The 27,006-nt window shown below is 37.6% G+C and overlaps 2 long non-coding RNA genes and 1 pseudogene across 3 annotated transcripts in view; 1 reads left to right on the plus strand and 2 right to left on the minus strand.

Annotated features, from left to right (window-relative positions):
• Window positions 1–287: 287 nt before the first annotated feature.
• LOC110044327 (hypoxia-inducible factor 1-alpha inhibitor-like) lies at window positions 288–17,041 on the minus strand (annotated as a pseudogene). The gene is made up of 7 exons (XR_016206865.1): window positions 16,973–17,041; window positions 12,481–12,738; window positions 11,697–11,887; window positions 9,373–9,468; window positions 4,137–4,273; window positions 2,973–3,393; window positions 288–1,163 (listed from the first exon to the last, which is right to left on the minus strand). The product of XR_016206865.1 is annotated as a hypoxia-inducible factor 1-alpha inhibitor-like (transcript).
• A 65-nt stretch (window positions 17,042–17,106) lies between these two features.
• LOC149113320 (uncharacterized) overlaps window positions 17,107–27,006 on the minus strand; it is a 38,638-nt gene continuing 28,738 nt past the window's right edge. Inside the window, exon 6 of the long non-coding RNA XR_016206771.1 lies at window positions 17,107–18,813. This is a non-coding gene — a long non-coding RNA (uncharacterized LOC149113320). The remainder of the gene's footprint in view (window positions 18,814–27,006) is intronic.
• Window positions 20,820–26,263, plus strand: LOC149113321 (uncharacterized). Its single transcript, XR_016206792.1, has 2 exons — window positions 20,820–21,470; window positions 24,317–26,263. It is a non-coding gene; the product is annotated as an uncharacterized LOC149113321 (long non-coding RNA).

A 27,006-nucleotide genomic window follows, 5' to 3' on the forward strand; every position in this document is an offset into this window, starting at 1 on the left:
GTACCGCCCCACCCCGGATAAAATGGCTTTCGAGGGAGTGTCATTTACAGCTTCCTTCGGAAAGAACCTTACTAAGTACAGAGGTGACAGCTGTTCCGCACAAAAGGGCGCATTTTCGTAAATTTAATATATGATTTATAGATAGACATTGATTAATTTTAATTAACAAATTACCTAAATATAACGCTTATATTTCTATGTAATGGATGATTGATTTGACTACCTGAGTGTTGACGGAATGATCGATTAATTAATTGATTGATTTCATTGATTGATGATTGACTCACTTATTTGCTGTTTATCCATTTATGACTAATTAATTTTATTTAGTTACTCATTGTTTGTACATAACATTTAGTTATTTGTTATTTTAACTCTTTTATTTTTCAGTTCTTTCGTTTTTTTTTTTCGTTCATTCATTATCGCGCTGATTACCTCTTAGCGCAATTATTTATATAAACGGACTTACTGAACAATTCTATGATTTACTGACTTCCACAACAGAGTGAGCTTATTTCAAGTGCAATCAAGTTCACATGCACATGCAGTACATTGTATGAATGGCGCCTACATTTGAATAAGAATACTTTGTACATCCTTAGCCTCGAACTTATGTTTCCAGACAAATGATTTTTCACATGAATGTGAGGCTTAGGATGTATTGTTATTCAAATATCGACGCCATTTATACAAAGTGTATGTCTATTATTTGTTGTCTTAGCTTAAACACAAAGGAGAAAAAAATGCGTACAACTTTTTGGACATTTAGTTTCGCTGGGTTTGTTTACAGTCTTGTTTAATATTGACGAGCACGCAGAGTAAGGCGATGGCCAGTAACAGCGTGATGCTAAGAATAAGGCTTTTTTGGGAAAAAAAGGAGAAAAGAAACAAAAAAGGAAGAACAAAAGGGGCGTGGTCGAGGGAAATACTGGGACTAAATCTAACCTGTTTAACAGGTCTGCACTGAATATAAATATCATGGAATATTTGTACTGTTTTTAGAACTCGTTGGAATATTGATTACTCTCGAAACTCAAAAGGAGTCGATCTACCCAGTCGTTTGGCTGACTTGTTTAACTTGCTATTGATTTAATTGCTGGATATTAATAATATTACAAATAATCAAATCTTCCTGTCAGCAGTTCGTCTAAAATCTTCTTGACCTGTAAAGAGACAAAAATAAGACAGACATTTAGGTTCGGTTATAACAAATAGCACAATAATAGGTCAATCCCGAGTTGCCTTTCGCCTCTGTATGTGTCAGAACGAGTTTTCGCACGAAACCATTCGTATGTAATGTCTTCAGCCTACAGGCTCATTTTCATGCAAACTCATTTTCATATGAAAGGTTTTGCTCGCAGACTCGTTTTGAAACAAAGGCATAAGATAAGCTCGGAAATGGCTTATTACAAGTGTCCTCAGTTTTATCGACGAATGCAGTGCGTTAATGACCGTCCGCCCCTCTAGCTCTTGGAGGTGATTTATCAATAAACCGAGGTGCCTGCATTTAATAGGCAAACCGTAGAGTCAGTAAGTTTTGGTGGAAATAGAAAGTACTTTTTCCCTGTATGGAGATTGGAACTTTCTTCCTGCGCGGAAAATCTCCTTGTCTCTTTAGTGTTCTCTTTGCTCTCGAAAATCTGCTCTCTTTAAAAATATAAAACAAACAGCGGTGATAAACACTTTAAAAACATGAACTTGACGTTTAGTATGCTAGTCAACATACATTTTCAAAAGTATAACCGTTAAAATTTTTTGGAAAGTTATTTATACTGTATCAATGGGGGTCTGGAACCTAGACAGAAAAACATCTGCAGTATAAATTTAAGACGTTTCAAACGGAAACTGTCTGTAAAGTGAACAACGGAGAAGCTCTCCTGGTAAAGTAAAAGCTTTTCACTGCTGACATCGGCATTCAATGCTGGCTGCAACTCCTGCAGATGTTTTTCTGTTTACGATGGCCGAAGACCAAGATTTTATATGATTCTATTCTCTTTGTTTCTGTTTTGTTCTCTAAAATCTCTTTAATTTTCGAGGCAAGCGATTAAAAACTGTGAAACTGCATAACGGCCAAGGCAATTTCTGCATGGTTCTTCAGATAGTTTCCTTGATTAACCGCTCTTATAACAGCGACACAAGTAAAGAGTCCTTTTTGGGTTTGTAACAATACAGTACACAGCTGAGCGAGCACCTTTACACTTTTACCCCGATTTTAGGTTTTCAGGTTGCCCCCTCTCTGGAAATTATGCCATACAACCACTTCTGGTCACTTCCACTGATCGGACGGACAATTTTGTTATCACCAGCGTTATATATAGCTACGAATCAAGACTATCTACCCCTGAGTCGAACACACGGCCGTTATATGTATTGTGAAGTCTACCAGCGCACTACACGATACTTAAAAGTAGGAAATTCGGCGCACTTCTAGAAAATTGCCGAAAGAAAACACGCTTGCTGATTGGTTAAAAATTGGTGTTTCTAAAACTTGATATAAACACAGAACTAGCACAAGCTGTTGACGTAATGATGGCGGAGCAAAGAGAATTTACATTTTGGTGTTCAAAGTAAACAGGCTGTTTTCTTTAGAAACAAAATCGATGTTCTCTGTGTTTCTTTCGAGTCATAGAAACACTCGTAGAGGTCTGGAAGAACTCGAAAAAGCTGTGAAAACACTCACCTGTTAGCTCATATTCCCAAAGCATTTCTAGTTCTCCCAAACTCCCACTTGTGTTTCTGTAGCTCGATAGAAACACAGTGCACGTTTTCTCTTTCTTAATTAAACAGCACACCCAAACAATCGCAGTCTTCTTATCGGGCTACACTGGTACCCAGTCTTCCCAAAGTTTGGTCAAGATAAAAGGCGTACAGCGTAACCGCATTACATCTACCAGTGGGCCTGGCTGAACTATCCTTCCCCTTCGTAAGAATTACAGAGCTTTCTTTTAGCCAGAAACTATTTGTTGACTAACTTTTTCGAGATTTAGAGTAGCACGAAAAAGTAACGTCTCCGTCTCTCTCAAAAGGGCCAGGTATTGCGCAGCGGAACGCTCGATGTCTGCTTCTTCGTCCTCCTGACTTTCTTCATTTATTGCCTCCGTTTCAACTTTCTCTCCCTCCTCGCTTATAACAACTTTAACTTGATCTTTTTCCTCTTCGTCATTGTGCTCGTTAGGTTGTTTTCCATCGCTACCCGTTAGTAAATCTTTCTTCACGGTTTGCTCGGATTCAACTAGAGGGTTGTTCTCGTACTCTTGTGGTTTTTCACTTTCAAGGCCTTTCTCCGTCAGGGCTTCAGCACTTTTATTGTCTGACTCTTCTGGATCTTTAACGACATCATTCATAGTCGTCGTGTTTTTTGGTTCAAACCAGAAATTTACTGATATAGTGTTGCTAAAAAGGGAATATAAATCGCCAAAAATCAGTACTCTAGTTGAATGAAATCCGCCCAGCGTGTGACTTTGTAAATGAATTAAGGCTACTAATCATGAGCTTTACTTCTATTAACTGAGCTGCTCTAAGTTTCAACCTTGTAGATACATCCCTAATATCTGACCATTGCTATGAGTATTATGTTGTAAGTACTGTATGTACTGGTGTTTCTGTATTACCTGTAGAACTTTGTGAATCACTGAAACTCTGGCGGGCGTCCATACACGTAAAACTAATGGAAATGGAAGCTTTACTTCTGTTTTTTTTTTTTTTTTTTCTTCTACGTTTCAACCCACTAGCTACAACCCTACTTTCTGACCATTGAAATTAACATTATGTTGTAAGTACTGTATGTACTGGTGCTTCAGTTGTACCGGGGAATTCTAGCTTTAAAACTTTAAGGATTAAACTCTGGCGGCGTGTATCCATCCAAGTAAAGCTAATGAGCAGAGCTCTTATGCGGTACTGTCTGTTATCCGGCATGGTGGTTAACTTCTAAGACCGGTTTGTGATCCTTCAGTGAGAAGACGCCATTGAGAAACTGATGCCGCGGTACTGTTCATTATGCTATTCTAAGTTCAACCTTTGCAGATAAAACCCTAAAGCGAGACTGAATGTTAATAGCCTTAACTGTCAAGTGCTGCAGCTGTGAGTCTCAATTTTCGAGCCTTTAGCCACTTCACGAGTAGAAGGATTATGATTACCTGTGCATTTCACTTTCAATGTAATGCCACCAGTAATGTGGAATATAAAGCACTTCTCCAGGCTCCATAGCCACCTCCATTCCTCCTATCTCGCTAAACCTGGGAAACCTGTCTAGATCCGGGTTTTTGAAGTCCACCTTTAACAAGAAAGAAACAAGCAGAATGGCGTAGAAGTTACGAGATGCTTAAAGTAAACCTCTTAAGAGTGCCTGCCTGTAAAAATCAGACAAATTCTTAATTTCGCGGCAAGGGTCGAAAATTCGATTTCGCTCATATTCTTATGCTAGACAGGCTAGGGCATTACAAAAACTACTGGATAGTTTTTTTTGGCAAAATATTCTTTTATTTCAAAGAAATCTGCAAATTGCCAAATTCCGTTAAAATTGTCATTTGACGCACCATTTTATTAACAAGTTTGAGAGCCTCGCATGCAAAACCACATCATTTTTCCGTCTTTAAAACACTCAAATATTTTTGTGCAATGTTTAAATGTGCACTGGGTTGGTTTTAGGGAATGTTGCGTTGTCTTTTTGGGTGCAAAATCATTAAATTTCGAAGACATGTATTTCATTCACTTAAAGGTACTTCGTGCCGACACCATGTGCGAAACCTTCAAATGGATTAAGCTTCTGGTGGTTGAATTGCAGAAGGATGATCTACAGATTCCTGTAAAAATGTCTTTGGGCAGATGATTGTGAGCGACGCGAGAGCTTTTCAAAGTACGTCAAAAATGCAAATATTTGACCATTCGTCGTCAAGTTTCAATTTACGGGTTAGACCCGTATATTTTAGCATGCGCCATATGACTTGACCTATAATAGTTTGAAATAGACACAGAGCTGATAATTTCGAAATTTTCTAACCTTATTTGTTGCGAGAGGCAGGTCCAAAGCCGATTTGACGAGTTTCTAGTCGATCTCTCACCATTCGTCGCACATGTGTAACCTTGTGTTTACACAAGGTTAACGTCCGATGTACATCGCCAACTGTCAACCTATTATTGGTCGAATACCATGAATCTGTGACCATCTTTCTGCGCATCTGAACATCACTGCATCTAAGTCAAAAACGGCTGAGTCATTTGTAGATAGCTGCTTGCTTTGCACTGCGCCATTGCTGACCATTGCTGATAAGCGTGTCTGCGCAGCACAATTTTACAGCCGTTATTTGTTCGTCACGCAATGCTGTCACGGCATATGTTGCACAGTTTGATCCATTTTGTATAGAGCACTCTCAGGATAAATGAAACAATTTAATCATTGTTCATCAGTTTGTTCATATATATAATAATATGACTGTATTTATAATCGTATTCTATAGTGTACGTGGCCTCGGTCCAAATCACGTTTGTTGTACGTTTTGATGTTTTAGACAATAGCTGATAAAGCTAGTGCCTGTACTCACTAGAATTTTAAAAAAGTCGCCATGAAACAAATTATAGATCAATGAAGCAAGAACTAGCTGAAATAAAAATAGGAAATCACAACGTGTCTAATTCATGAGAAAAACAGACTAAATTTAATTAGTAATTATGTGAGTAAATAGCCCTGGCCATGCCATTTTATTTGGCGTATTTTGTTTGCCTAGTGGCGAGGCGTTGGTATGTTTGTAACAGAAAATAGAGGACTGTTGTCAATACAGTCCAAAATTATTGTCAGTAAAATATTGTAAATAAACCACCTATCGACCGGTTACCTCCGCGGCACCATTTGGTCAGCTTCTTATCATCTGCGCAACATCTCCCGGGTAAGGAAATTCTTATCTACGAAAACCACCGAGATCCTGGTCCATGCTTTTGTGTCTTCCAAACTCGACCACCGCAACTCTCTTTTGTACAATGTACCGAAGTGTGCGTTAAAAAAGCTCCAGTCTGTTCAGAACGCAAATGCCCGACTTATCACCTGTTCCCGAAAGTACGACGACATCACTCCAATACTGAAAGAATTACACTGGCTTCCTGTTTCTGAACGCATTAAATTCAAGATTATATTACTTACCTTTAAGGCTCTTCATCAACAATCTCCTGTCTACATTCAAGATCTAGTAACGTACTACCAACCTTCCAGAATCCTCCGATCATCACACTTACTACTTCTTAACCCCACGAATTTTCACCTGAAGACGTATGGTTCTCGAGCTTTTGCTGTTTCCGCTCATGTGACAATCTAAGTTCTTTTCAATCTAAACTCAAAACTCATCTTGTTAAGAAAACTTATTATTCTTAGCGATTTTTACTTTTTATTACTTTCTTAAATGCACATTTTTAATTATTAAGATTAGTACAGCTCATTTTGGCGAATTGTACAGCGCCTAGAGCAAGCATGGATAGGCGCTATATAAATATTTATTTATGATTATGATTATTATTTGGTCGTTCCGATAAGGGTTTCATTATTGTCTTTACCCCTATTCAGCGCCCACCCAAAATTTAAACACTTTGTTTTGGAAAGGGCGATGGCAGATAAGAGTCTGAAATTGAAGGTGCATGACGAGTGATAATTCAAATACACGTCAATCATGATTGTCTTGAATTGACTCCATGTTCACAAAGAAATTTATAACCCGATAGTGAAAAATTAAATATTTAAGGTACACCAACCTCTATTTAAGCAGCTAGCCCAAATTGCGGTCATCACCCATTTCCCCGTGGGTAGCCCCCCCCCCGGGGGGGGGGTACTTTAGGAATTTCTGGGTGGGGATGTGCCGTTGGGACCCTGGAACCCTTAACCTATACTAGAGCTAGTTCAGCTGAATTTTGCTACCCTATACTAGGGTAACCAGTATTAAAACCGCCGATTTCCGTCTGAATCCCGATTTTTGACAGTTAATAATATCCAGTAGTGTTTTACGATAGTCATCTATCGACGATGTTGAGGTTGAGTTACAAAAATTTAAACTTGCCGATTTCATTTTTTCATATTTTTGAGTGGCAATTCCTGGTTTCCTTAGTTTAGATGAAATCTTCAACCAACTAGTCAGTTTCGTGAAAAATGATACCCTATTCTAGACCCAAACGCTCTGATTTATATACCCTATGCTAGATTAAACTGCTTGAAAACCATACCCTTCACAGCGGCACATACCTATATAGCCCATATATGGCAGTACCCCCCGGGGGGTAGCCCACTGTGTTACATGTAAACCAAACATAATTGCACAGCGCCAAAAGACCTAGGTATGAGTTTAGCGTTACAGTGTTACGCAGGGCATGTAGGTAGCGGTGATCGAGTGAAAGATAACAACAGGGGCAATGGTAAACTATTCATTCTTCTCATTTCTTAATTTACTCTCTTCCTACTCAACACGATTGTGTGCTCCCAGTGGTTCCCAGCCTTACGGAGCCTTATGTATTAGGATAGAAATTGTCCTACCCCTACCCCCTAAAATGGGATGACAGTATTGCGTGACGAACAAGGAACCGCTGCAAGCAAGGATTCAAGCCATCAAACCATGATGATCAAACGTAATATTTTGGTGTAGTGCAAAGCAAGCAACTATCTACAAATGACTTAGCCGTTTTTGACTTAGATGCAGTGGTGATCATATGTGTCGAAAGAGGGTCACAGATTCATGGTATTCGACCATTAAATAAGTTGACAGTTGGCGATGTACATCGGACGTTATGTAAAAAAAAGTAAACTTCTGCTTTATGTGCGACGAATGGTGAGAGAAACACGTCAAATCGGCTTTGGACCTGCCTTTTACAGCAAATGAGGTTAGAACATTTCGAAATTATCAGCTCTGTGTCTATTTCAAACTATTATAGGTCAAGTCATGTGGCCCATGCTAAAATATACGTCTAACCCGTAAATTGAAACTTGACGAGGAATTGGTCAAATATTTGCATTTTTAACGTACTTTGAAAAGCTCTCGCGTCGCTCACAATCATTTGCCCAAAGAAATTTTTACAGGAATCTGTAGATCATCCTTCTGCAATTAAACCACCAGAAGCTTAATCCATTTGAAGGTTTCGCACATGGTGTAAATTAATTATATACACGAAGTACTTTTAAGTGAATGAAATACATGTCTTCGAAATTTAATTATTTTGCGCCCAAAAAGACAACGCAACATTTCCTAAAAGTAACCCAGCACACATTTAAACATTGCACAAAAATATTTGAGTGTTTTAAAGACGGGAGAATGACGTGGTTTTGCATGCGAGGCTCTAAAATTTATTTAATAAATTGTGCGTCAAATGACGATTTTAGCGGAATTTGGCAATTTGCATATTTCTCTGAATTAAAAGGATATTTTGCCAAAAAGCTATTCAATAGTTTTTGTCATGCCCTAGCCTATCTACCACAAAAATATGAGCGAAATCGAATTTTCGACCCTTGCCGAGTTATTTTCCATTTTTATGGACAGGGACTCTCAATGCTAACTGGCTCATAGCTCTCGGCTTTTATCACCGATTTTGTAGCATAGGGCGGCTAAAAGAATTACTACCCATTCCCCTCCGATAGAAGGGTTACTAGCCTTAACCCCACCCCAACCCGCCAATAGATGCCATTGGATGCCAGTCATCTCAGGTTCCTACTCAGCATTGCGTCAAGTTAACCTAACAATTCATTGGTATGCATTTATACTCTTGGAAGGTCTAGTTAGTTTAACAGTAAAAGACAAAATAATAAACCATCATCAACAACATCAACTAAAGAAAAAACCAAGCAAAAAAAAAAAAAAACAAAGCAAAAACCCCCTTGGAACAAGAGGTAGTGATAATCGACTATTACTCCGGGGGGGGGGGGGGGTACTCCCTTATATGAGCTATGTAGGTATGTGCGGCCCCGAAAGGTATGGTTTTTCAGCCGTTTTGGTCATAAATGGGGTATCGATTTTAAGGAATTTTGGCCATTTTGGTCATAAACAGGGTATGACTTTTGCACTCTAACCTTGATATGAATATGTTTTTAAGAAGAAGCTACTTTTTCGTCATTATCGAAAAGAAAATCAACAAAAGCCCTTCATAAATTACGTTTACGGTAATTTAACATTGGTCTGAACTAGGTAACTAATTATAACGCAGGTCTGAAACAGGGTTTCGATTTAAAGGTCATAAGTAGGGTTTCGAATTTTTAGTCAGGTCATAAATAGGGTAGGGAATATCGCAGATTTTGGTCATAAATAGGGTAATGGTTTTAGGAAGCGGGCTGCACACCCCTACCCAATTTTTCTGGGAGTACCCCCCCCCCCGGAATTTACGTAACTATCACTTCACATCACTGAATCTCACCTGGCTTTGCCGATCATGGGAATGCCCAATAGGAAAAGGATACAGCGAACGAAAATAATTCGGGCTGAATAGTATCACACGTTTTCGTCCAAAAATCTGCGATGCAAATAAAAAAGAAATATGACTAACCTGGGAGTGGAACTGATGAATCAAGATCAGACTCGCTTGGCCGCTCGCAATCTCCCACTGCGTCCAGCAAGAAAAAAAAATTCTTATTGTATATATCATTTATTGAGGTTACTAACATCGATCAATGTCAGATAAAGTTTGATAGTGATGCGGTGAAAACCTTCATGAAACTATGCATTGAGAGGAATTTTTAGCTTTCGCCCTAATTTTCGCGCAGTTAAACAGAATACAGAGAGAGTGGAAATTTTTGAATTAGAGATATTTGCATCGCTGTCAGTGGAACCTGAAATGATTACCCAAGATGGCTGAGCCCAATGGAGTGCTCGTTGTGGTCATCATTGTTTATATTTTTCCACCGATAAACATACTGCTTTACGCACTATGCTAGATACGAATTGACTACAAACGTTTAAAAACGTGTGCAACTTGGTAAAATCAGCGAAGCTTCTAGCTCTCTTTGGGTGTAATATTCAACGCGAAATTGGATTTAAAAACTGCAACATTTCTGGGTTGCAAAAACCCTTATGAGCTCATATATTCTTTGGAAAGTTTTAGGTTTTTTAACCTGCCAACGCCGCACAAATACTATCCAAAAAATCGTGCTCAAATTCCTAGAGACAGTTAACGGCGCTATTCCCTTGTAATATTCAGAACTGATATTTTTGTAGCTCGTTCATAAGCTGAACTGCTCATGTCAACGAGGCAAATATTGTAACAGAGCTTCCCTCGTTAGGACAATCTTAAATCTATGAGGCCGAGATAGAGATAAGTCTCTAAAAAGATAGCTGTCAAATTGATGGTGTTGCCATGGGTTCCCCTTTGGGTCCTGTCTTGGCCAATATTTTTATGTGTCATTTTGTGGAGAAGTGGGTGATGAATAACAGTGCTCCTCCTACCATTTGGTGCAGATACGTTGACACCTTCACCTTATTTGACAATAAGGACGCTGCTGTTAAATTTCTCTCTTATCTCAACGACCGACATGTCAACATCAAATTTACCATTGAATTTGAACAGGATCACGAACTTCCATTCCTTGATGTTCTTGTCAAACACCATAACAATTCATTCTCAACATCCATTTACCGTAAGAAAACTTTCACTGGCCTTTACACGAAATGGGACTCCTTCACACCTCGCAAGTACAAGCTAAACCTCATCCGCACCCTTACTTATCGTTGACTTCGCATCTGTTCATCGTCTTCATCATTACAGTCTGCCTTGGATGATCTCAGGAAGCTATTGTCACGCAATGGTTATCCCCGTGGTATCATCACGTACAACATGAACGATGTAGTGAATAGACATCAAAACAAACTTAAAGACCCTATCACTACAGTTCCCCAGAGAGAAATCTTCATTGTTTTACCATTTTCAGGGTTCCAAAGTAAAGTAATTACCCAGCAACTTAAATCTTGTATCTATAACTTTTATGGTTGTTTTAACGTTAAAATAATTTTCCGAAACACCCGCCGAATTAAGTCTTTTTTCCCCTACAAGGACAGGTTCAGCCGTTCTCAGATGTCTAAGGTGGTTTACAAGGCAAGCTGCTGGGACTGTGATGATTTTTACATAGGAAAAACAAAGCGTCGACGACATGATAGAAAAACTGAACATTTTAAGGCTCTTGCTAAAAGCGGTCACACCTCAGCCATTGCGGATCACGTTACTTCCACGGGTCATAATATTAAATGGCACAATTTTGATATCTTAGCAACTGGTAGGTCAGATATACATTGTAAAATTAAGGAAATATTGTTAATTCGTGATTTAAAGCCAGCCTTGAATGAAAACGTTGGCAGTGAGAAACCTTTTCTTTACTAACATTTTGTATTGTTATTATTATTATGGTATTTTTTTTCTCTCCCGCAGACTCATCTGTTTGTTATTAACCATTAGTCTTGTTACATATTATTAGATACCAGTCTTTTTCTTTTTCTTCGCGTTTAATTTCGATTGTAATCTAGTTAACGGTCACTTCTGAAGATGTATGTTGTACATACGAAACGTCAAGGAGATTAACTTTGTTTAACATGCGTTTTGGTTCCATGTTTATCACCGCGGTTTGTGTTTTGTTTCTTCTAAAGATAGCTGTTAGCTGCAGAAAACTAACAAAATATATTATTTAGCCTTAACTAATGCTCCACGGCATGAATAAGATGTGTGTACGTTTTTCTAGAGCCTTTTGTGCTGACCTGAACATAAAGATTTTCCGAGGCGTCGTGTGCGTAGGAGTGACAACATCATGCATTCCAACCAATAGCATGTTAGTGACTTCATTGCTCCACTCCATGCGCTTTACAAGGTCCAGAAGCCACGTGTAATTAAATGAATCAATGTCTTCCAGCGCTGATGAGCTCACACCCTCTTGAAGGACCAACAATGACTGTGAGAAGAAAATTACCATTAATTAAACGGTTCATGTTTAACTGTCAGCAATCCCAACAATAGCGGATCCAGCGAATAGCGGGCATGATGTCGCATTCATATCATGTAAGGTCACACAAATGTACGCGTGACTCAGGACACGAGAACACGAGAGCAAACTTTCGAAACAAACCTCCTCTGCAACTCTGGTTCTTATGCGTGCAATAGCGTCGACTGCGCATGCAAGTTAACATTTTTTAGCGGGATTATTTCAAACATTTAGAGATTAACACGTACCTAGAGAGCATGAAGGGTAAGACAGATACCTCCCATATAGACTTATTCCAAGAGTAATCTCCCCCAAGTTATTTTTAGACCGCTGCCAGTAAATGGCCTAGAAATAGCCAATCTTGTGGCACGCATCTTGCTCGCATGGACATGTCAAACGGCTTTGCACGCAATTTTACCCTACTCGAAAACATCCACGCAACAAGCGTTTTAGAATTAACCTCGGAAAAACTGGGTACTATGTCTTAAAACAACTGGAGAAGAATTACTTTGGGAACAAAGATTAGCTCTAATGCTCTTCATATTCTCTTGCATTTACTTTACCTGGAAGTATGCCCGGCTCCCATTGTCAGCACTCTCCAGCTCTTTTATAACCTTCGTGAAGTACAACAGCCTCTGTTTGGTTGGGAGTTTAAAGTCTTTATAAGCGCCTTTGATTATGTCGTTGTCATAGTAAAGAAACGTCCTGTTAGGTGATATATATGCCGTGTGGTCTTCGTCTTGTAGGTTCTCTTCTAGGTACTCTATGGCCCATTTTAGAGCGGACTTGTGAAATGTGCAGTTTTCCAGAATCACGGGCAGCTACGGAATTGTGCCAATGCTTTGTTAGGAGACACCTCGAGGTGTGAAATGAAATAAAATGAAACCAAACCAAACCAAAATTAAACAACCGAAACGAAACGAAACGCAACGCATAAGCTCAGCGCAACGCAACGCATCGAATCGAAACGAAACGATATGTGCATTTATATAAAAAATGGCCTTTAACAAGACCAGAAAATTAGATGTAAAGTTTGTCGATTGCTCCTGGAGTTTTGCGTGTTTTGAACTTTAATTTGTCTTATCCAACGTTGTCGTTTCTGTTGCATTCTTCAACATTATTTCAATTTCTGTGTTGAGATTAAGCATTAAAATTGCTCTCAACATTACGATTGTTCTGTCTTATCCCTAGAAGTAAACTTTATTTGATAAGTAGGTTGTAGAGGGGATTTGGCAGCCGAGGGGCTAATGCTCCAGAGTGTGTCATGGAAAAAGTGGAATACAGAGTTGAAAATTCCATCAGACAGAACGTTGCATAGCTGTTTCAGTTCTTCTTAAATGTTCTTTTCAAAATGGAATCTACTTTTATCTTGCTATGTCAGTTATTACATATAAGATATATGGCTGCACGTTGCTCCAATTAGAAGCAAACATGAAATTTGAAAATTATAATGAAACAGCTGCGTTGAGTTTTCAACCATTTACTGGAAAATTATAAGCTATCAGACTCTGTTCAGTTTTTCAAGCTTTAGTTACTTTATTAGCTACGTACAATTTAAATCTTGTCACGCCAATTTAAAACAAAAACGTGTTTGTATTTCTCAATAGCAGTTTTGAAGAATTTCATTCTTGTCATCTGTCTATCAACCAGGGAATCCCCCCCCCCCCCGGGTTTGACTTCTATACTTTCATGAGAGTATAAAACAATCACACACTGCTCAAAGTTTTTTGCTGATGTTGACGGTTATGTTAAAAGTGTCCAAAGATTTTAGTAAAACTTTGATAAAATCCTAATTGGGTTGCTACTTTTACTTAATGAAACAAACTAAGGTATAAGAAAACATTACCATTGTCTGCAAAGGTATATGAAAGGCTTGTATTATTTTCTAAAAAAAAAACACCTGTTGTATGATTCGATCAGGAGTCCCTATTGCTATACAGACGCTCACCTAATTGCATTCCAAGTCGGTCGACACTCATTGGTTGCAAGAGAGACGAAGGAAAAAACTTAATCGACTAGTATGACATACGAAGAAAGCTTAACACATGACAATGATAACGTAAAAAGAAAACAAAGGTTTAATAAAATTACGTAAAACAGTCATTAAAGGAGAAGGTCACTCCAAAAACTGTGTATTTTTTTCCATCACCAATAAAAAGTTCACATTGAGTTGAGTTACTCACCGTTGTTTTAGCTTCTGAACTAGATGCGATCCCAATGAAAAAGAAGTGAAAAAATCGACACCGGGAGCCGCCATTTTGAAAGGATCTTGCAGGCCAGGCCGCATATTCGTGACGTCATTCCGTCCGAATTGGCGCGAAGCTCAAAGGCTTCCTTTCTGCTCCAAATTCGTTTATTCAGTTGTGAGCTAAATGTTCGGCCCCGGGCTGTAAAACCCGAACCGAAAAGGATAGGGAAAGAGGGGTGACTTTCCTTGATTTGACTGCAAAGAACAAAAAATTGCTAAAAGCGGTTCGAACAGCTACGTCGGGATGAGAGATTCAGGCGAAAAAAACTCAAAAATGTGTATGTGTGCAACGAGCATTTCACAGGCGACTGTTTCAAAACTGAATACCGATTTGAGCTTGTGGGTGGAAACACAAGAAGTAGGTCACTGAAAAATGCTTTCCGACAATTTTTTTTAACGGGAGGCTCTTGTAAAGGCACGCATTGCAAGCGAACGGCGCATCGCAAGGAACGAAAAGAGGTAGCTATCAGCTATACTTTTAATTTTTTAAAAATATTTTTGTCCGGCAGAACTGTCGTTGACTTGATTTGGTAAATATTATTTTTGCGCAAGAAATTGAAGCTCCTCGCTGGACGGGGACTTGAATTTCAAGAAAAAAACCTTGGGGCCAGCTGGCCCCTAAATTTTCAGGTTTGGTCACCAGCACAAGTATTTCAGTCGCCAAAAATTTTCAACCCTTCAGGCTTAATATATTTTCACGAAAAGACGCTAAAACGGCGTGAATCACGGGTTTTGCATGTATATATCAGTTTGCCACTTTTTGCCTATAATAACAGGGGAAATGGCTGAATGAAATTCTATTCTTCATTTACCAGTCTTACCAGTATTTATAAAAAAAAAGCTTCCATGTTGCAAGCTTTGATTCAATATTTTTCCTAGACTGGGGCAAGGTTTTTCGTGTTTTCGTGTTCATTGATGCACAGCGACTGCACGCATTTTTTTGGGGTGAATTTATTAAATTTCTTAGGGTACCGTGGGAACTTCAAATGCCCTGCAGATTTCTTTAAAATTACATGTCAGAATAACCCACCTCGGTTTTCTTTTATCGAAAAAGCATATTTTCGATCTATAAATCTTTTATGTGATCCAAAAACTCAGAGCGTGTTTAATAATCGGCCTTGACAGCCAGAGATACGTTAAAATACTTCAAATTTTAAATGCTGTCTAATGTGATTTGAAATACATCGGAAGAAGTGGTTAATTGTACATCAGTCCTATCTATTTATCGACAATTAACCGATAACAAGTCCTGCTATAGCGAAATCCCATATCCCCATGTAAATAATATTTTGTCGGAAATGTGTTGCAATTTGTTTACAATTTTATCAACACAATTCATCATTACTTAAGGACGGTTTTTTTTTTTTTTTTTTTTTTTTTCATTCAATTTATTTTTGGGAATTACTATGGCAATAAAAGCAGCGTTACGATGAAAAATGAAACTGTATTATTACTGCATGCTTTGTCAAGTAACGCTGCCAGTAAACACGACACATGCGATACGGAAAACACACTTGCAGAGTCAATTTTCCTTCCGCTGGTTTACGCATGTAAAAGTTGTATATACTATTTTCCTCTATCCAAAATTTATTACATATGCTTGGCTTTCCAACAATACAAATTACAATTCTCACAAAAAATCTTAGGTACTGATAAGGAATGTCGTCAATTTCACATTTCGATTCAAAGACGTCGATTTCACTTCGCATCTTAAATGTAAAGTCACTACGTATTTCACAAGAGTCCACGTAGTCCATACGTGTAAAGAAATCTAGGCAAACACGTACGAACACGAGCAAAACGTATCCAAATCTTATAAGTAAAAACACAGACTTGTGAAGTGGAAAGCATCAACACACCATTGAAAACTTGTCAGTTTCTGTGATACCAGAACTCCCTCCGCATTGAACCGCCAGTAACATGAAAATGAAGACAAATCAGATCAAAAGCACTAAACTGGGGATTTATTTAAGCCACCAGTTCAACTCTGAGAGCAATTTACAATTAAAAATAAACATCTTCCACTAACTGCGTCCATTGCAATTGTACTGCAAAATGCACCTTCCATCTTGGTGACCTACTCCGGCTGTTCTCGGCAACAAACACATTCTGTTTGCGTGGGTATGGTTGCACATCTCTCACAAGTACACCACAGAGCATTTTCCAACCGATCATTCAATTCAACTTGATTATTATCTCCCGCGGAATCACTAGCACGTTCTGGCTTCAAGAGCAGCCATACTTAAGCTCAAAAGAAGAAACACACTCTCGGACGGAATGACGTCACGGATATGCGGCCTGGCCTTCAAGATCCTTTCAACATGGCGGCTCCCAGTGTCTAACTTTTCACCTCTTTTTCATTGGGATCGCATCCACTTCAGAAGCTGAAACAACGGTGAGAAACTCAACTCAATGTGAACTTTTTATTGGTGATGGAAAAAAAAATACACGGTTTTTGGAGTGACCTTCTCCTTTAAGAAGCTTTCACCTGCATGAGTAGGCGCTTGAAATCCGTCACGGATGCGCTAAATTTGGGCGTAGGCTAAACTCATTCCACAGAGAGGTCGCTTTATATTGAAAGATCCTTTGACCGCTAGTTCTGGCTGCATGAGTTCAAATTAAAGTTGGGCTTTTATAGTCCATCAAGTCTCTAGTAAGACACCTTTAATATCCGCAGGCTGGTGTTTGCATTTGGTTTAACTTTGGAGGTGGCTGATATTTAATTAGAACGAAGAGGAGCTCGTCGTGGCAGTTATAAGGCAGATAAAAATAAACACTGGTATAGGTTAAGATTTCAATTAGACTACCTTCCTCATGTGACACTTTTGGATCCAGTTTTCTGTAACATTCTCGGCATCTCTTTCTCGTCCTGACATTCCCACAATGTAATTCCAATGCAAGACCAATCAAAGCAAAGCTCATCAAGCAAACAGTAAAACTGCATTTTAAATCCTTTATTGTCTTACTAATTCTAAAACTAGTTCTTCCTGGATGTGCTTAGTTAGCATTAACCCTAATTAATATCCCTAAACTACAACTGAAGCCGTTTTCCATGCCCTGGAAAGGAATCTGCATTCATTTTCAGCCGTTCAATTGATGTCCAACAGCAATATTGCCTGAGTTGGTTCCTTGTTGGCCAGAATTGTTACCAGTGGCCCCAAATGACATGTGACGTTTGCCAATATACGAGATATAAGGAAAGTATGGGAGGTACGGTGGGTCGTTCAGTCGTGTTTCTTTTTTTTTCTTTCTTTTTTTTTTGTATTTTATTGATATTTATATAAGTTTACAAATAAGAGTGACAATAACAATTGAAATTACATTTGCAGATAAAAGAAAGAAAAACTAAATAAACTAACGTGAGTACAGTTGGAAAAAAAAACGAGGAATACTATTACTAATAACACTACTTAAGAGGAAAATACTAATACACCCAAAATACTTACTAACTATTTATATTAATGAATAAAAAACTACGCTAATTTTTACCTTTTTTAGAAGAAACTACATAGACTAACGCTAGTATAGATGAAAAAAAACAAAACAAAACAAAACAAAACAAAACAAGAAATACTGTTACTAATAACACTACTTGTAAGGAAAATACTAATATACCAAAATACTTACTAATATATTAATAAAACTACGTCAATTGTTACATTTTTTAGGCTGCCGGCCTAAATACAATTATTTGTAATAAATTTCTTCCACTTGGCGTCATGAAATGTTCGCTTGCCATTAGAATCAGAAATAATCGTTTCGATTTGATATACTGAGGAAACTTTTGCGAGAAAGATCTTTAATGACGGAGGAAATTCTTTATTTCGACAGGAGTAAATGTGTTGTTTTGCTAAGATCAACAGATGGTTGAGGAGATAAAAGTCTACTTGTCTGTTCCAAAGTCCAAACATTTTGTCAACATCTGATAGTTCTTCGATTTTTATTTCTATCGTATTTAGGCAGTTAATTAGTTCTCTCCAGAAACTGTCGGAATATTCACATTTTATTAGATGTTCGATAGACCTACTTTCTTTTTTGCAGAAAGTGCACAGAGGCGAAGGTGCTAGGCCAATTTTGTGGAGAAACTTGTTTGTCGCTAAATATCTATGTAATATCTTGTATTGGAATTCACGGGATCTAGAATCAATAGCTACTTTGAAGGGAATTCGGTATATCTCTTCCCATTCCAGTGTCTCGCTGTATGTCTCTGTATACCTTAGCTGTGCAGTTGGTACACTCTCGTTCTTTCAGCGAACTTCGTTATAAATGCTCTTGGATATGACCTTATCCCAGTTTACATTGTGGCCATTTAGGTGTAACCGTGCGTTACTGGAAAACGTAGAGTTTTTTGAAAAATTATTGCAGATTTTTAAATGTTTTCGCCACTGTGCAGGTAATGCGTCCATGATCGCCATTAGCTGAAACTTTTCTTTGGATGTAAGCGAAGAGCTTGTAATAATTTGAAACCCTGTGAATACTGCATTTTCTTTAGTCGTAAGATCCCCAAGTGTAATAATTCCTTTCCTAAATAACTCTTCGTAGAAAATGGACCTACCTTGTATACAAATAAACTTGTTGTTCCAAATCACTGTATTGTGTATTTCTTGACAAAGTGCTTGCTCAGTTATTCCACTCGCGCATGACTATTCTGCAAAACATCGCAGATATTCTTCATAATAAATCGGTAATTTAATAGGCAATTTCTTTAAGTCAAAAGCACAGCGCAGAAGTAGTTTCGACCCCATATTTTTTAGGTAATGGGAAAGAATAATCTTCCAATTACTTTGTTGATCATTAGCAAATTTCTTGCAACACATGATCCTTTGGCTTTTAATAATCGATTCTACATGAGGCGCTTTTATTCCACCTTTATCGATATCACTTACAAGTGATAAACGTTTGACTTTATCTTTTCCTTTCCAGATGAACTGGAAGAGTAATCTGTTGACTTCCATTACGGTATCTTTTTGCACACAAATTAAACTGGCTCGGTACATGAACAATGGTATCACAAACGTCTTTACAATCTGAATTCTTCCTAGAATGGTAAGGTCCCTCCACTTCCACCTTTGCAACTTTTCTTTAACACTGGAAAAGTTGAAAATTTACATGGACATGTCAATTTTAATTTACAGCATGTAAATATTGATTTACATTCTTTGTAAATTACAATTTACATGTTAGGGTTTTGTAAAATAAATTTACAGGAAATTTACAGCTTTTAGTACAGCATGTAAATGTTCTGTAAATAGTGATTTACATTGTTTTTGTCGACAATGATCATTTGAAGAACATGTAAAAACCTGTAAAATATTTTACGCACTTTTACAGTATCTGCCTTTGTAAAAAACATGTAAATTGCTTTGCTAAACCATGTAAGAAACGTGTAAATAATTCAAGCGAATGCTGTAAAAAGTCTGGAAATGTTATGTTTGTAACCCTGTAAAAACCATGTAAATGAAAAAAGGGGGCCTGTAAGAAACATGTAAAAACCATGTAAATGAAAAAAAGGGGCCTGTAAGAAACATGTAAGAACCATGTAAATGAAAAAAGGGGGCCTGTAAGAAACATTTAAAAACCATGTAAATGAAAAAAGGGGGCCTGTAAGAAACATTTAAAAACCATGTAAATGAAAAAAGGGGGCCTGTAAGAAACATGTAAAAACCATGTCAATGAAAAAAGGGGGCCTGTAAGAAACATGTAAAAACCATGTCAATGAAAAAAGGGGGCCTGTAAGAAACATATAAAAACCATGTCAATGAAAAAAAGGGGGCCTGTAAGAAACATGTAAGAACCATGTAAATGGAAAACCTAGAAGTTGCACGGGTGCAGTGGGGGGCTGTAAATAGCCTGTTAAAAACATGTAAATTAAAAAGGGGGACCTTACAAAGGCTGTGAAAACAATCTAAATGAGATAATGGGGGCTTTTCGAAAAACTGTTAAGACCACGTTAATGTAAAATGGAGACTCTTAGAACAAAAAGATCTAAATTTAAGAGAAGGCCTGCCTAAACCCTGCAAAAACCATGTAACGGAAAAGTGGGCTTATTTAATATAACTCTGGTGTAACGGTTCAACCAACGGAGACTGTTGAAATGATGTAAATTCCAAGTTACCGACAGGTTCGCTATCCTCTTGTAAACGGTTGGTTGGATTTTGCAAAGAAATAAATGAAAAGTTACCCCGGCCAGGTTAAACTTGGGGGGACGGGGGGGGGGGGGGGGGGAGAGGAAGAGTTGTCTCGGGTAACCGAGAACATATAAATGGGACCTTTTAAAGGCGCGTAAAGTTAAAATGTAACACCGCCCTAAAGCTCCGTAAACCTACCGTGAAGCCTCCATTAAGGTGCCTTTTACGTTGAAGCATTTGAACTTCTCTAAAATCCAAGTGTGTGCTATAGTTTGCTTTAAATTGAAGTTGGGTTAGAAGGTATGCACCAAACTAAATCGCTGCATTGATCGACACCGCACTAACCTGTCTTCTTGTGAACTTTCCGCGCATCCACAACGACAAAATAAAACTAGAATTGTTACTGCACATGCAGGCGTCCCAAGCTTACGTCTCTAGAAAAGAGAAAAATTAATTCTCGGACACGTACGTATTTATTCATGAAGGACCATGAAAGCGTCACGTGTTGTGTGAGCTCAATACGGAAAGAGCCCCGGTGACCGAGTTTGAACTGACGCGAGTTAGGTTAGGCAGGGAACCATAAGGGACACAGCCGGCCCAACGACCGTTTTCTCTCTAATGCTTTGAAACGCTGTTTTAGGCTATCTGGTGTACTTTCAAAGCTCTGTAGGTTAATTTTAGGTTGCGCAAAAAAAATTTATCTGTTCGGTTATTCTGGAGGAGCTTGTGTATCTCGTACTTATTAAGGCTTTTTTGTCCATTTCCCGAAAACGTTAGGACTTATCGCCTTTCCGAAAATGATAGCTGACTTTTTTTCGGTACCCAAAATGACATTTTGTTTTTTTGTTTTGTTTTGTGTCTTTTTTTTTTTTTTGGTGATTTCTACCGTTCTGTGCTTTCATTGCCGCCACTGTTATCCCAGTCCCTTTATAAGAGCATACCAGCCTTGTGAGTGCCCGATCTCCAACAAACAGGAATCAGCGGTCTTCATGTTAGGTACCAGGTTCTCTCGGTTCTCCCGCCATGTTTGGCAGTTCGTTGGAACCTGCATCGAACTCGAGCTCTGTTTTAGGGGCCAAAATCCACTCTACCTTCGCTTCGTCATCGTGCACTGTTTCAAGGCAAAGTTTTCCCTTACCCAGAAGCTGAAGATAGCGATCACAGGCAACAACAACAGGTAAGCAAGTTTTGCATAAATTGAACGAATAGAGTAAAGTAACGTCATGATACGTATACATTTCGTTTTGCCTTTGGTTGTGAATGTGTCATTATCAAGGAGAAGTTACATTGCTTGTGGAATCGACTTTGTTGATGTTTACCTGCTGTGCATAAAGGGCTTTATTATCTGTTATTATCTGTTCTCGATAGCCGAGTATGAGCATGCGACATTTGTTATTGGCTTGTTGGCTGATGCATTCTCTTGTAAGGTTATGTTGCCCTCTGATGTGAATGCTAGTAAGCTAAAATGTAATGTGCCATCTTCAGCAGAGAAATTTCTTTTATGCTAGTGTAAGTATTCTGAAGTTACTCAAGTATCTACAGTTGTACTTACATGCAAGTTACAATATGCTAAACAACTGTACATGGACATTGCACCCACTGGTGCTGATAGTAAGCTAAATGTTGTGAAATTTTCTTTCACAAAAAAAACACCACGATACTTTATAAAGAGGTATACATGTACCTCAAACTGTCATGAAAACTACACAGGACTTGAAAAAAAGGAAGAGTAACTTGCCCAGGCAGGAAAATCTACTTGTCTTGGACGACACAGTATAGTCAATCGATTATTTCATAACAATCAATAGGAATTAGTCAATGATATCAGAAATCAATAAAAGAATTCGTCATGAGTAATCGATTGTGATCAAATTTTCAATAAGCATTATCAATTTTGCTGATACTAGCTTATCTTTTAAGCAACATTTAATAAGGAAGAAATGAAAAAAAGATATAAAGTGAAATATGAAATCATGAATACAATTGCATAAAAACATAACATTGTATCTTGTAAACAGAATATTTTGCTGGCATACATGTATCGGGGACTATGTTTTGGGGGTCTTTGGTAGTGCCTTTGAAATCTACATAAAAAAGTTACAATCAAACATTGTGTTGAGGGACACAATTTTTCTACAGTTTATGTGAACTAACAAAGAGAGGCCAACTTTCAATTGATTCTCTAATGACTGATAAATTTGGTAAAATCAAATTGATAATTTGAAACTTCTCTAGCATGTGAGTATGAATTTTTTTCAATTGATTGATAGCACTGATAACACTTACATTAATTTCAATTTATTGATTTATATCAATTTATGGATCAATTTCAATCGATTGCCTTACCGTGGGATGACCAGACAGCATTTTAGAGACCTGTTACAGCTGTACATTTTACTTGTACGAAATTGGGCTCTTACCAAATACATGCAGGTTTCATGTGTCATGCATCTGTTCATTCATCTGTAGCAGGGCAGGAAAAAAAATTGTAAGTCACTTGCCCACTGGGCCAGTCAATTTCAGTTTTCACTTGCCCCCATTTAAATATTGGTTGCCAGTATGATGGCCAGTAAGGAAATCAGAGGACAAATGCGAATGAAGTACGCTCGGATTCCTAACTACTTCTTGCTTTCAACCTAATAATTAACTAATCTTTAGGTCTTAAGTTTTGAAATGGAATGACTGGAAATTATCATTTATCAAGCTGGCATTTTTAGTCAGACTCACAAGACTACTGAGGCTACATGGTAATTTCACTTGCCCACCGGGCCACTGAATTTCTATTTTCACTTGCCCAAGAACAAAATTTACTTGGCTGACGAAATCAGACCTGGTTTTTTCCTGCCCTGAGTAGATCACAGATAACACCAAAATGTGGTAAAAACAAAAAATATTCACATAAGCCATTACCAGAGTGTGTCACAGAATCTGTGAATTTTTCAGGCGCGTGTTACTGATGTTCTTACCACATTTTGATGTCTTCTGTGATCTATTACTGAACAGATGCGTGACAACGTAGAATCTATCTGCTTCGTAATACATAACAAAGAAACAAAAACAAACATTTATGACATCAGCTGTACCTTTGTCCACCAATAGAGCATAAGTGCATGTAAGAAACAATCAAATTGTGCCTGCAAATAACTTGACTTATTATTTAAACATTGTTTGATAGGAGTTTGATTTATTGTGCATGAATATTACGATGTAGAAGATAGTGAACATTGAATATTTACTGCCACACATTTTGAGTTTAGTTCTTCTACATCCTCTGACATTCAGTGCCTTCCAATCAGAGATACAAAGTTTTTGTCACACAGTAGCTACAGATGTAGATGTAAGATCTGTTTGATTGATGAATATTCAGGGCTCAAAATAATTGCCGGTCAACGGGCAATGTCTGGCCAGAATGGTGACTTGACTGGCCAAAAACGTCACTTGCCGGTCATGTTGACCAGTCAGGTCATGTTGAGACGGTCACGTTGTTCATTCTTGAATAAACAATCAAATCCCCAACTGTAAATCTGAGAGTTTTAAATCTCTTTTTTATTATGACCTCTAATGAAAACATACACCAATGCATACATGTACATGTATCTGTTCGAACGGCTAAAGACCATTCGCTTGCTGTTTGTCATGCCTTCAAGATCAATACGAATGCCATTCGAGTGACTGGGGTTAAATCCGTTCAGAAAAATATTAAGCCAATTTTTAAATGGTCTAGCAGTGACTGGAACAAACAAACTCTATTTGTGGGTTTAATTTGGCTCACATTACATGTACTTGATTTTTGCATAAATATCCTGACCGGTCAGAAACGAGACGTGACAGAGCTAAAATTACTTTGGCCAGTCAACATGACTGGCTACAGTCTGATTTCAAAGGTCACAGTATAAATTGGAATGATAAGAAACAAAATAATAACTCCAGTGTAAAATTCACTGATTGATATACACAGAATTTGCTGATTCATACTCAGACATAACTTATCTTATTTAATGAAATGTTTTATGTTACTTGTAGGATGAAGTAAAATTGAGAGTGGTCAATACATGCATACTCCTTGGCATTGATGCTTGATCAGGAAAAAATCAGCCACTGAGAAGTCTACAGTACTTATGACTCTATAAGGGGTCCAAGGCCCATTTCTTGAAGGCCCTGGAAACTTTTCGGGCCCACAAAGCCATCTTTAATTGAGCTGTGTCTAAAAGCTAAGAGCTGTATATGCCTGAAACTTCTTGTGTGAAGGAAACCTCTGTTCATATTGAGAATAAGTGATTAAAACAGCTCTGTAAGCATAAGATTTCAGATTTTGGTATGGCTTTCTGGGTGCGAAAACTTTTTGGAACCTTTGAGAAATGGGCCCCTGGTGCATTACAGTCTAACATGGTGACCTTCAACACTTTGATATGCTCTGGCAGCTTTCTGGTTTAAATTCAACCACTTTAAACATTTTTTAATGCTTTGAAGTATCACCTACACTGTACCTGTGTTAGTGAATTAGCATCAAATTTAAATATCTCAGATTGCTAGGTTGATACTTATTGTTCAATACAGCAGCTATAAGATTTCATCATAAAAAGAAAAGGCTATGTTTACATACATGTAGTACCAGATCAATAATTTATTAACTTATGATGTGTCATGGGAACTATGGTACTAGATAGGCCTTTCAATTTCAACAGGCCCCTATGAATTTTTTTTTTACAGTACAGTTTTTTTATCACAAAAAGAAAAAGTACAATTTTGAATATTGTTTACAGTGAATGTTTTGTCAGGGGTCCAAAATGTGTGTACTGTTTGGATTCCGGACAGTTTTGGAAAAAGAAGGAAACTGTGACTTTGTAAACATAGCCTAAAAGATGTCAGAAGCCTTGTTTTATGTTATGCAATGTAGTATTCCTTTGGCATGAATGTTTTTATGATGAATTTAAAATGTCAATCTCTATCTTGTGGTAAATGTTTTTTCTCCCTATTTTCTGTTATTTCAAAGGAACAATTCACTCTATGAAAAAAGTTGATCAATACTTCACACTTACATTACAGTAATTTTCATTATAAGGTAAAGGTAAAGTCTGCACATGAGCCACGTGGCCCAACAGACTGGAGCTTATCCTGCTTTCTGTAGCAGGAAGCGACTAGGACTATTTCTGCTCCCCCTGGATGAGATGCCAGTCCATTGCAGGGTTACCCCACCAGTAAATTCGCTGCTATCCACTTATACACCTGGGTGGAGAGGCACTGAGAGTAAAGTGTGTTGCTCAACAACACAACAGAACATACCTGCCTAGAGCTTGAACCCGGATCGCTCAATCAGGAGTTGAGCGCACTACATGTAACTACGAGGCCATCATACCTCCCCCATTTCTCATTATTAAGGCCAATTTAATTCTACATTAATTACTTAGTAAAAAAAAACAGTTTATTCATTCATTTTATGACAAAGGTATTATCATTATGTTGCATTTGACTCTGTAGATTTAGTATATATTTAAGACAGGTATCCATTTGCAAACAATTTTAATTTAGTAATACACCTAAATTGCAAAATTTTCACTAGTTGTAGCTGACAACAGTATAGTTCTTAATCATTTTATTATTTATGAATTAAATAGGGCTCAATATGACATGGTTTCGCACAATCTTGAAAAGGTCTTGAATTTTAGTAGTCTTCTTGAAAAGTGCTTGAATTCGGTTAAAGGAGCTCAGTCATGGTATTTTAAAATATTTTGGCCATGCACAAAATTACATTTAAGTCGTCTTGTTATGGATAGATAGAAAAGAAAACATGTTTTTTTTGTTGCAATGTATACATTGTAAACCTTATTCATGGCATATAAAAACTATTTGAATTTTACTGAGTTTGTTCTGATTGCAATAAATTTCTGATTCTGTATAAATTTGCATATTTTCTACTATTGTAATTAAGGTCAACAGATTTGATTACAATAAAACAGTACATTCCATGCATTTTTCTTCAAGTTATTATTTACAAGTCATTTATCGTACAGGGTTTCTGCCTCCCTTTTTCGATTTCCATGTTATTTACAGGCTCCCTTTTTTCAATTTACAGGTTATTTACAGGCTCCCTTTTTCAATTTACAGGTTATTTGCAGGCTCCATTTCTCAATTTACAGGTTATTTACAGGCTCCCCTTTTCAATTTACATGTTATTTACAGGTTCCCTTTTTCGATTTCCATGTTATTTACAGGCTCCCTTTTTCCATTTACATGCTATTTACAGGCTCCCTTTTTCGATTTCCATGTTATTTACAGGCTCCCTTTTTCCATTTACATGTTATTTACAGGCTCCCTTTTTCCATTTACATGTTATTTACAGGCTCCCTTTTTCCATTTACATGTTATTTACAGGCTCCCTTTTTCCATTTATATGTTATTTACAGGCTCCCATCTTCGATTTACATGTTATTTACAGGCTCCCTTTTTCCATTTACATGTTATATACAGGCTCCCTTTTTTGATTTACATGTTATTTGCAGGCTCTCTTTTTCGATTTACATGTTCTTTATGGGCTCCTTTTTTGATTTCCGTGTTAGTTACAGACTCCCTTTTTCGATTTACACGTTATTTACAGACTCCCTTTTTCGATTTACATGTTATTTACAGGCTCCCTTCTTCGATTTACATGTTATTTACAGGCTCCTGTTTTCATTTTCCATGTTATTTACAGCCTCCCTTTTTTTATTTACATG

The sequence above is a fragment of the Orbicella faveolata genome, unplaced genomic scaffold (assembly GCF_042242905.1).
Source record: "Orbicella faveolata isolate gen_17 unplaced genomic scaffold, um_ofav_v1 contig_15, whole genome shotgun sequence".
Taxonomy (NCBI): Eukaryota; Metazoa; Cnidaria; class Anthozoa; order Scleractinia; family Merulinidae; genus Orbicella; species Orbicella faveolata.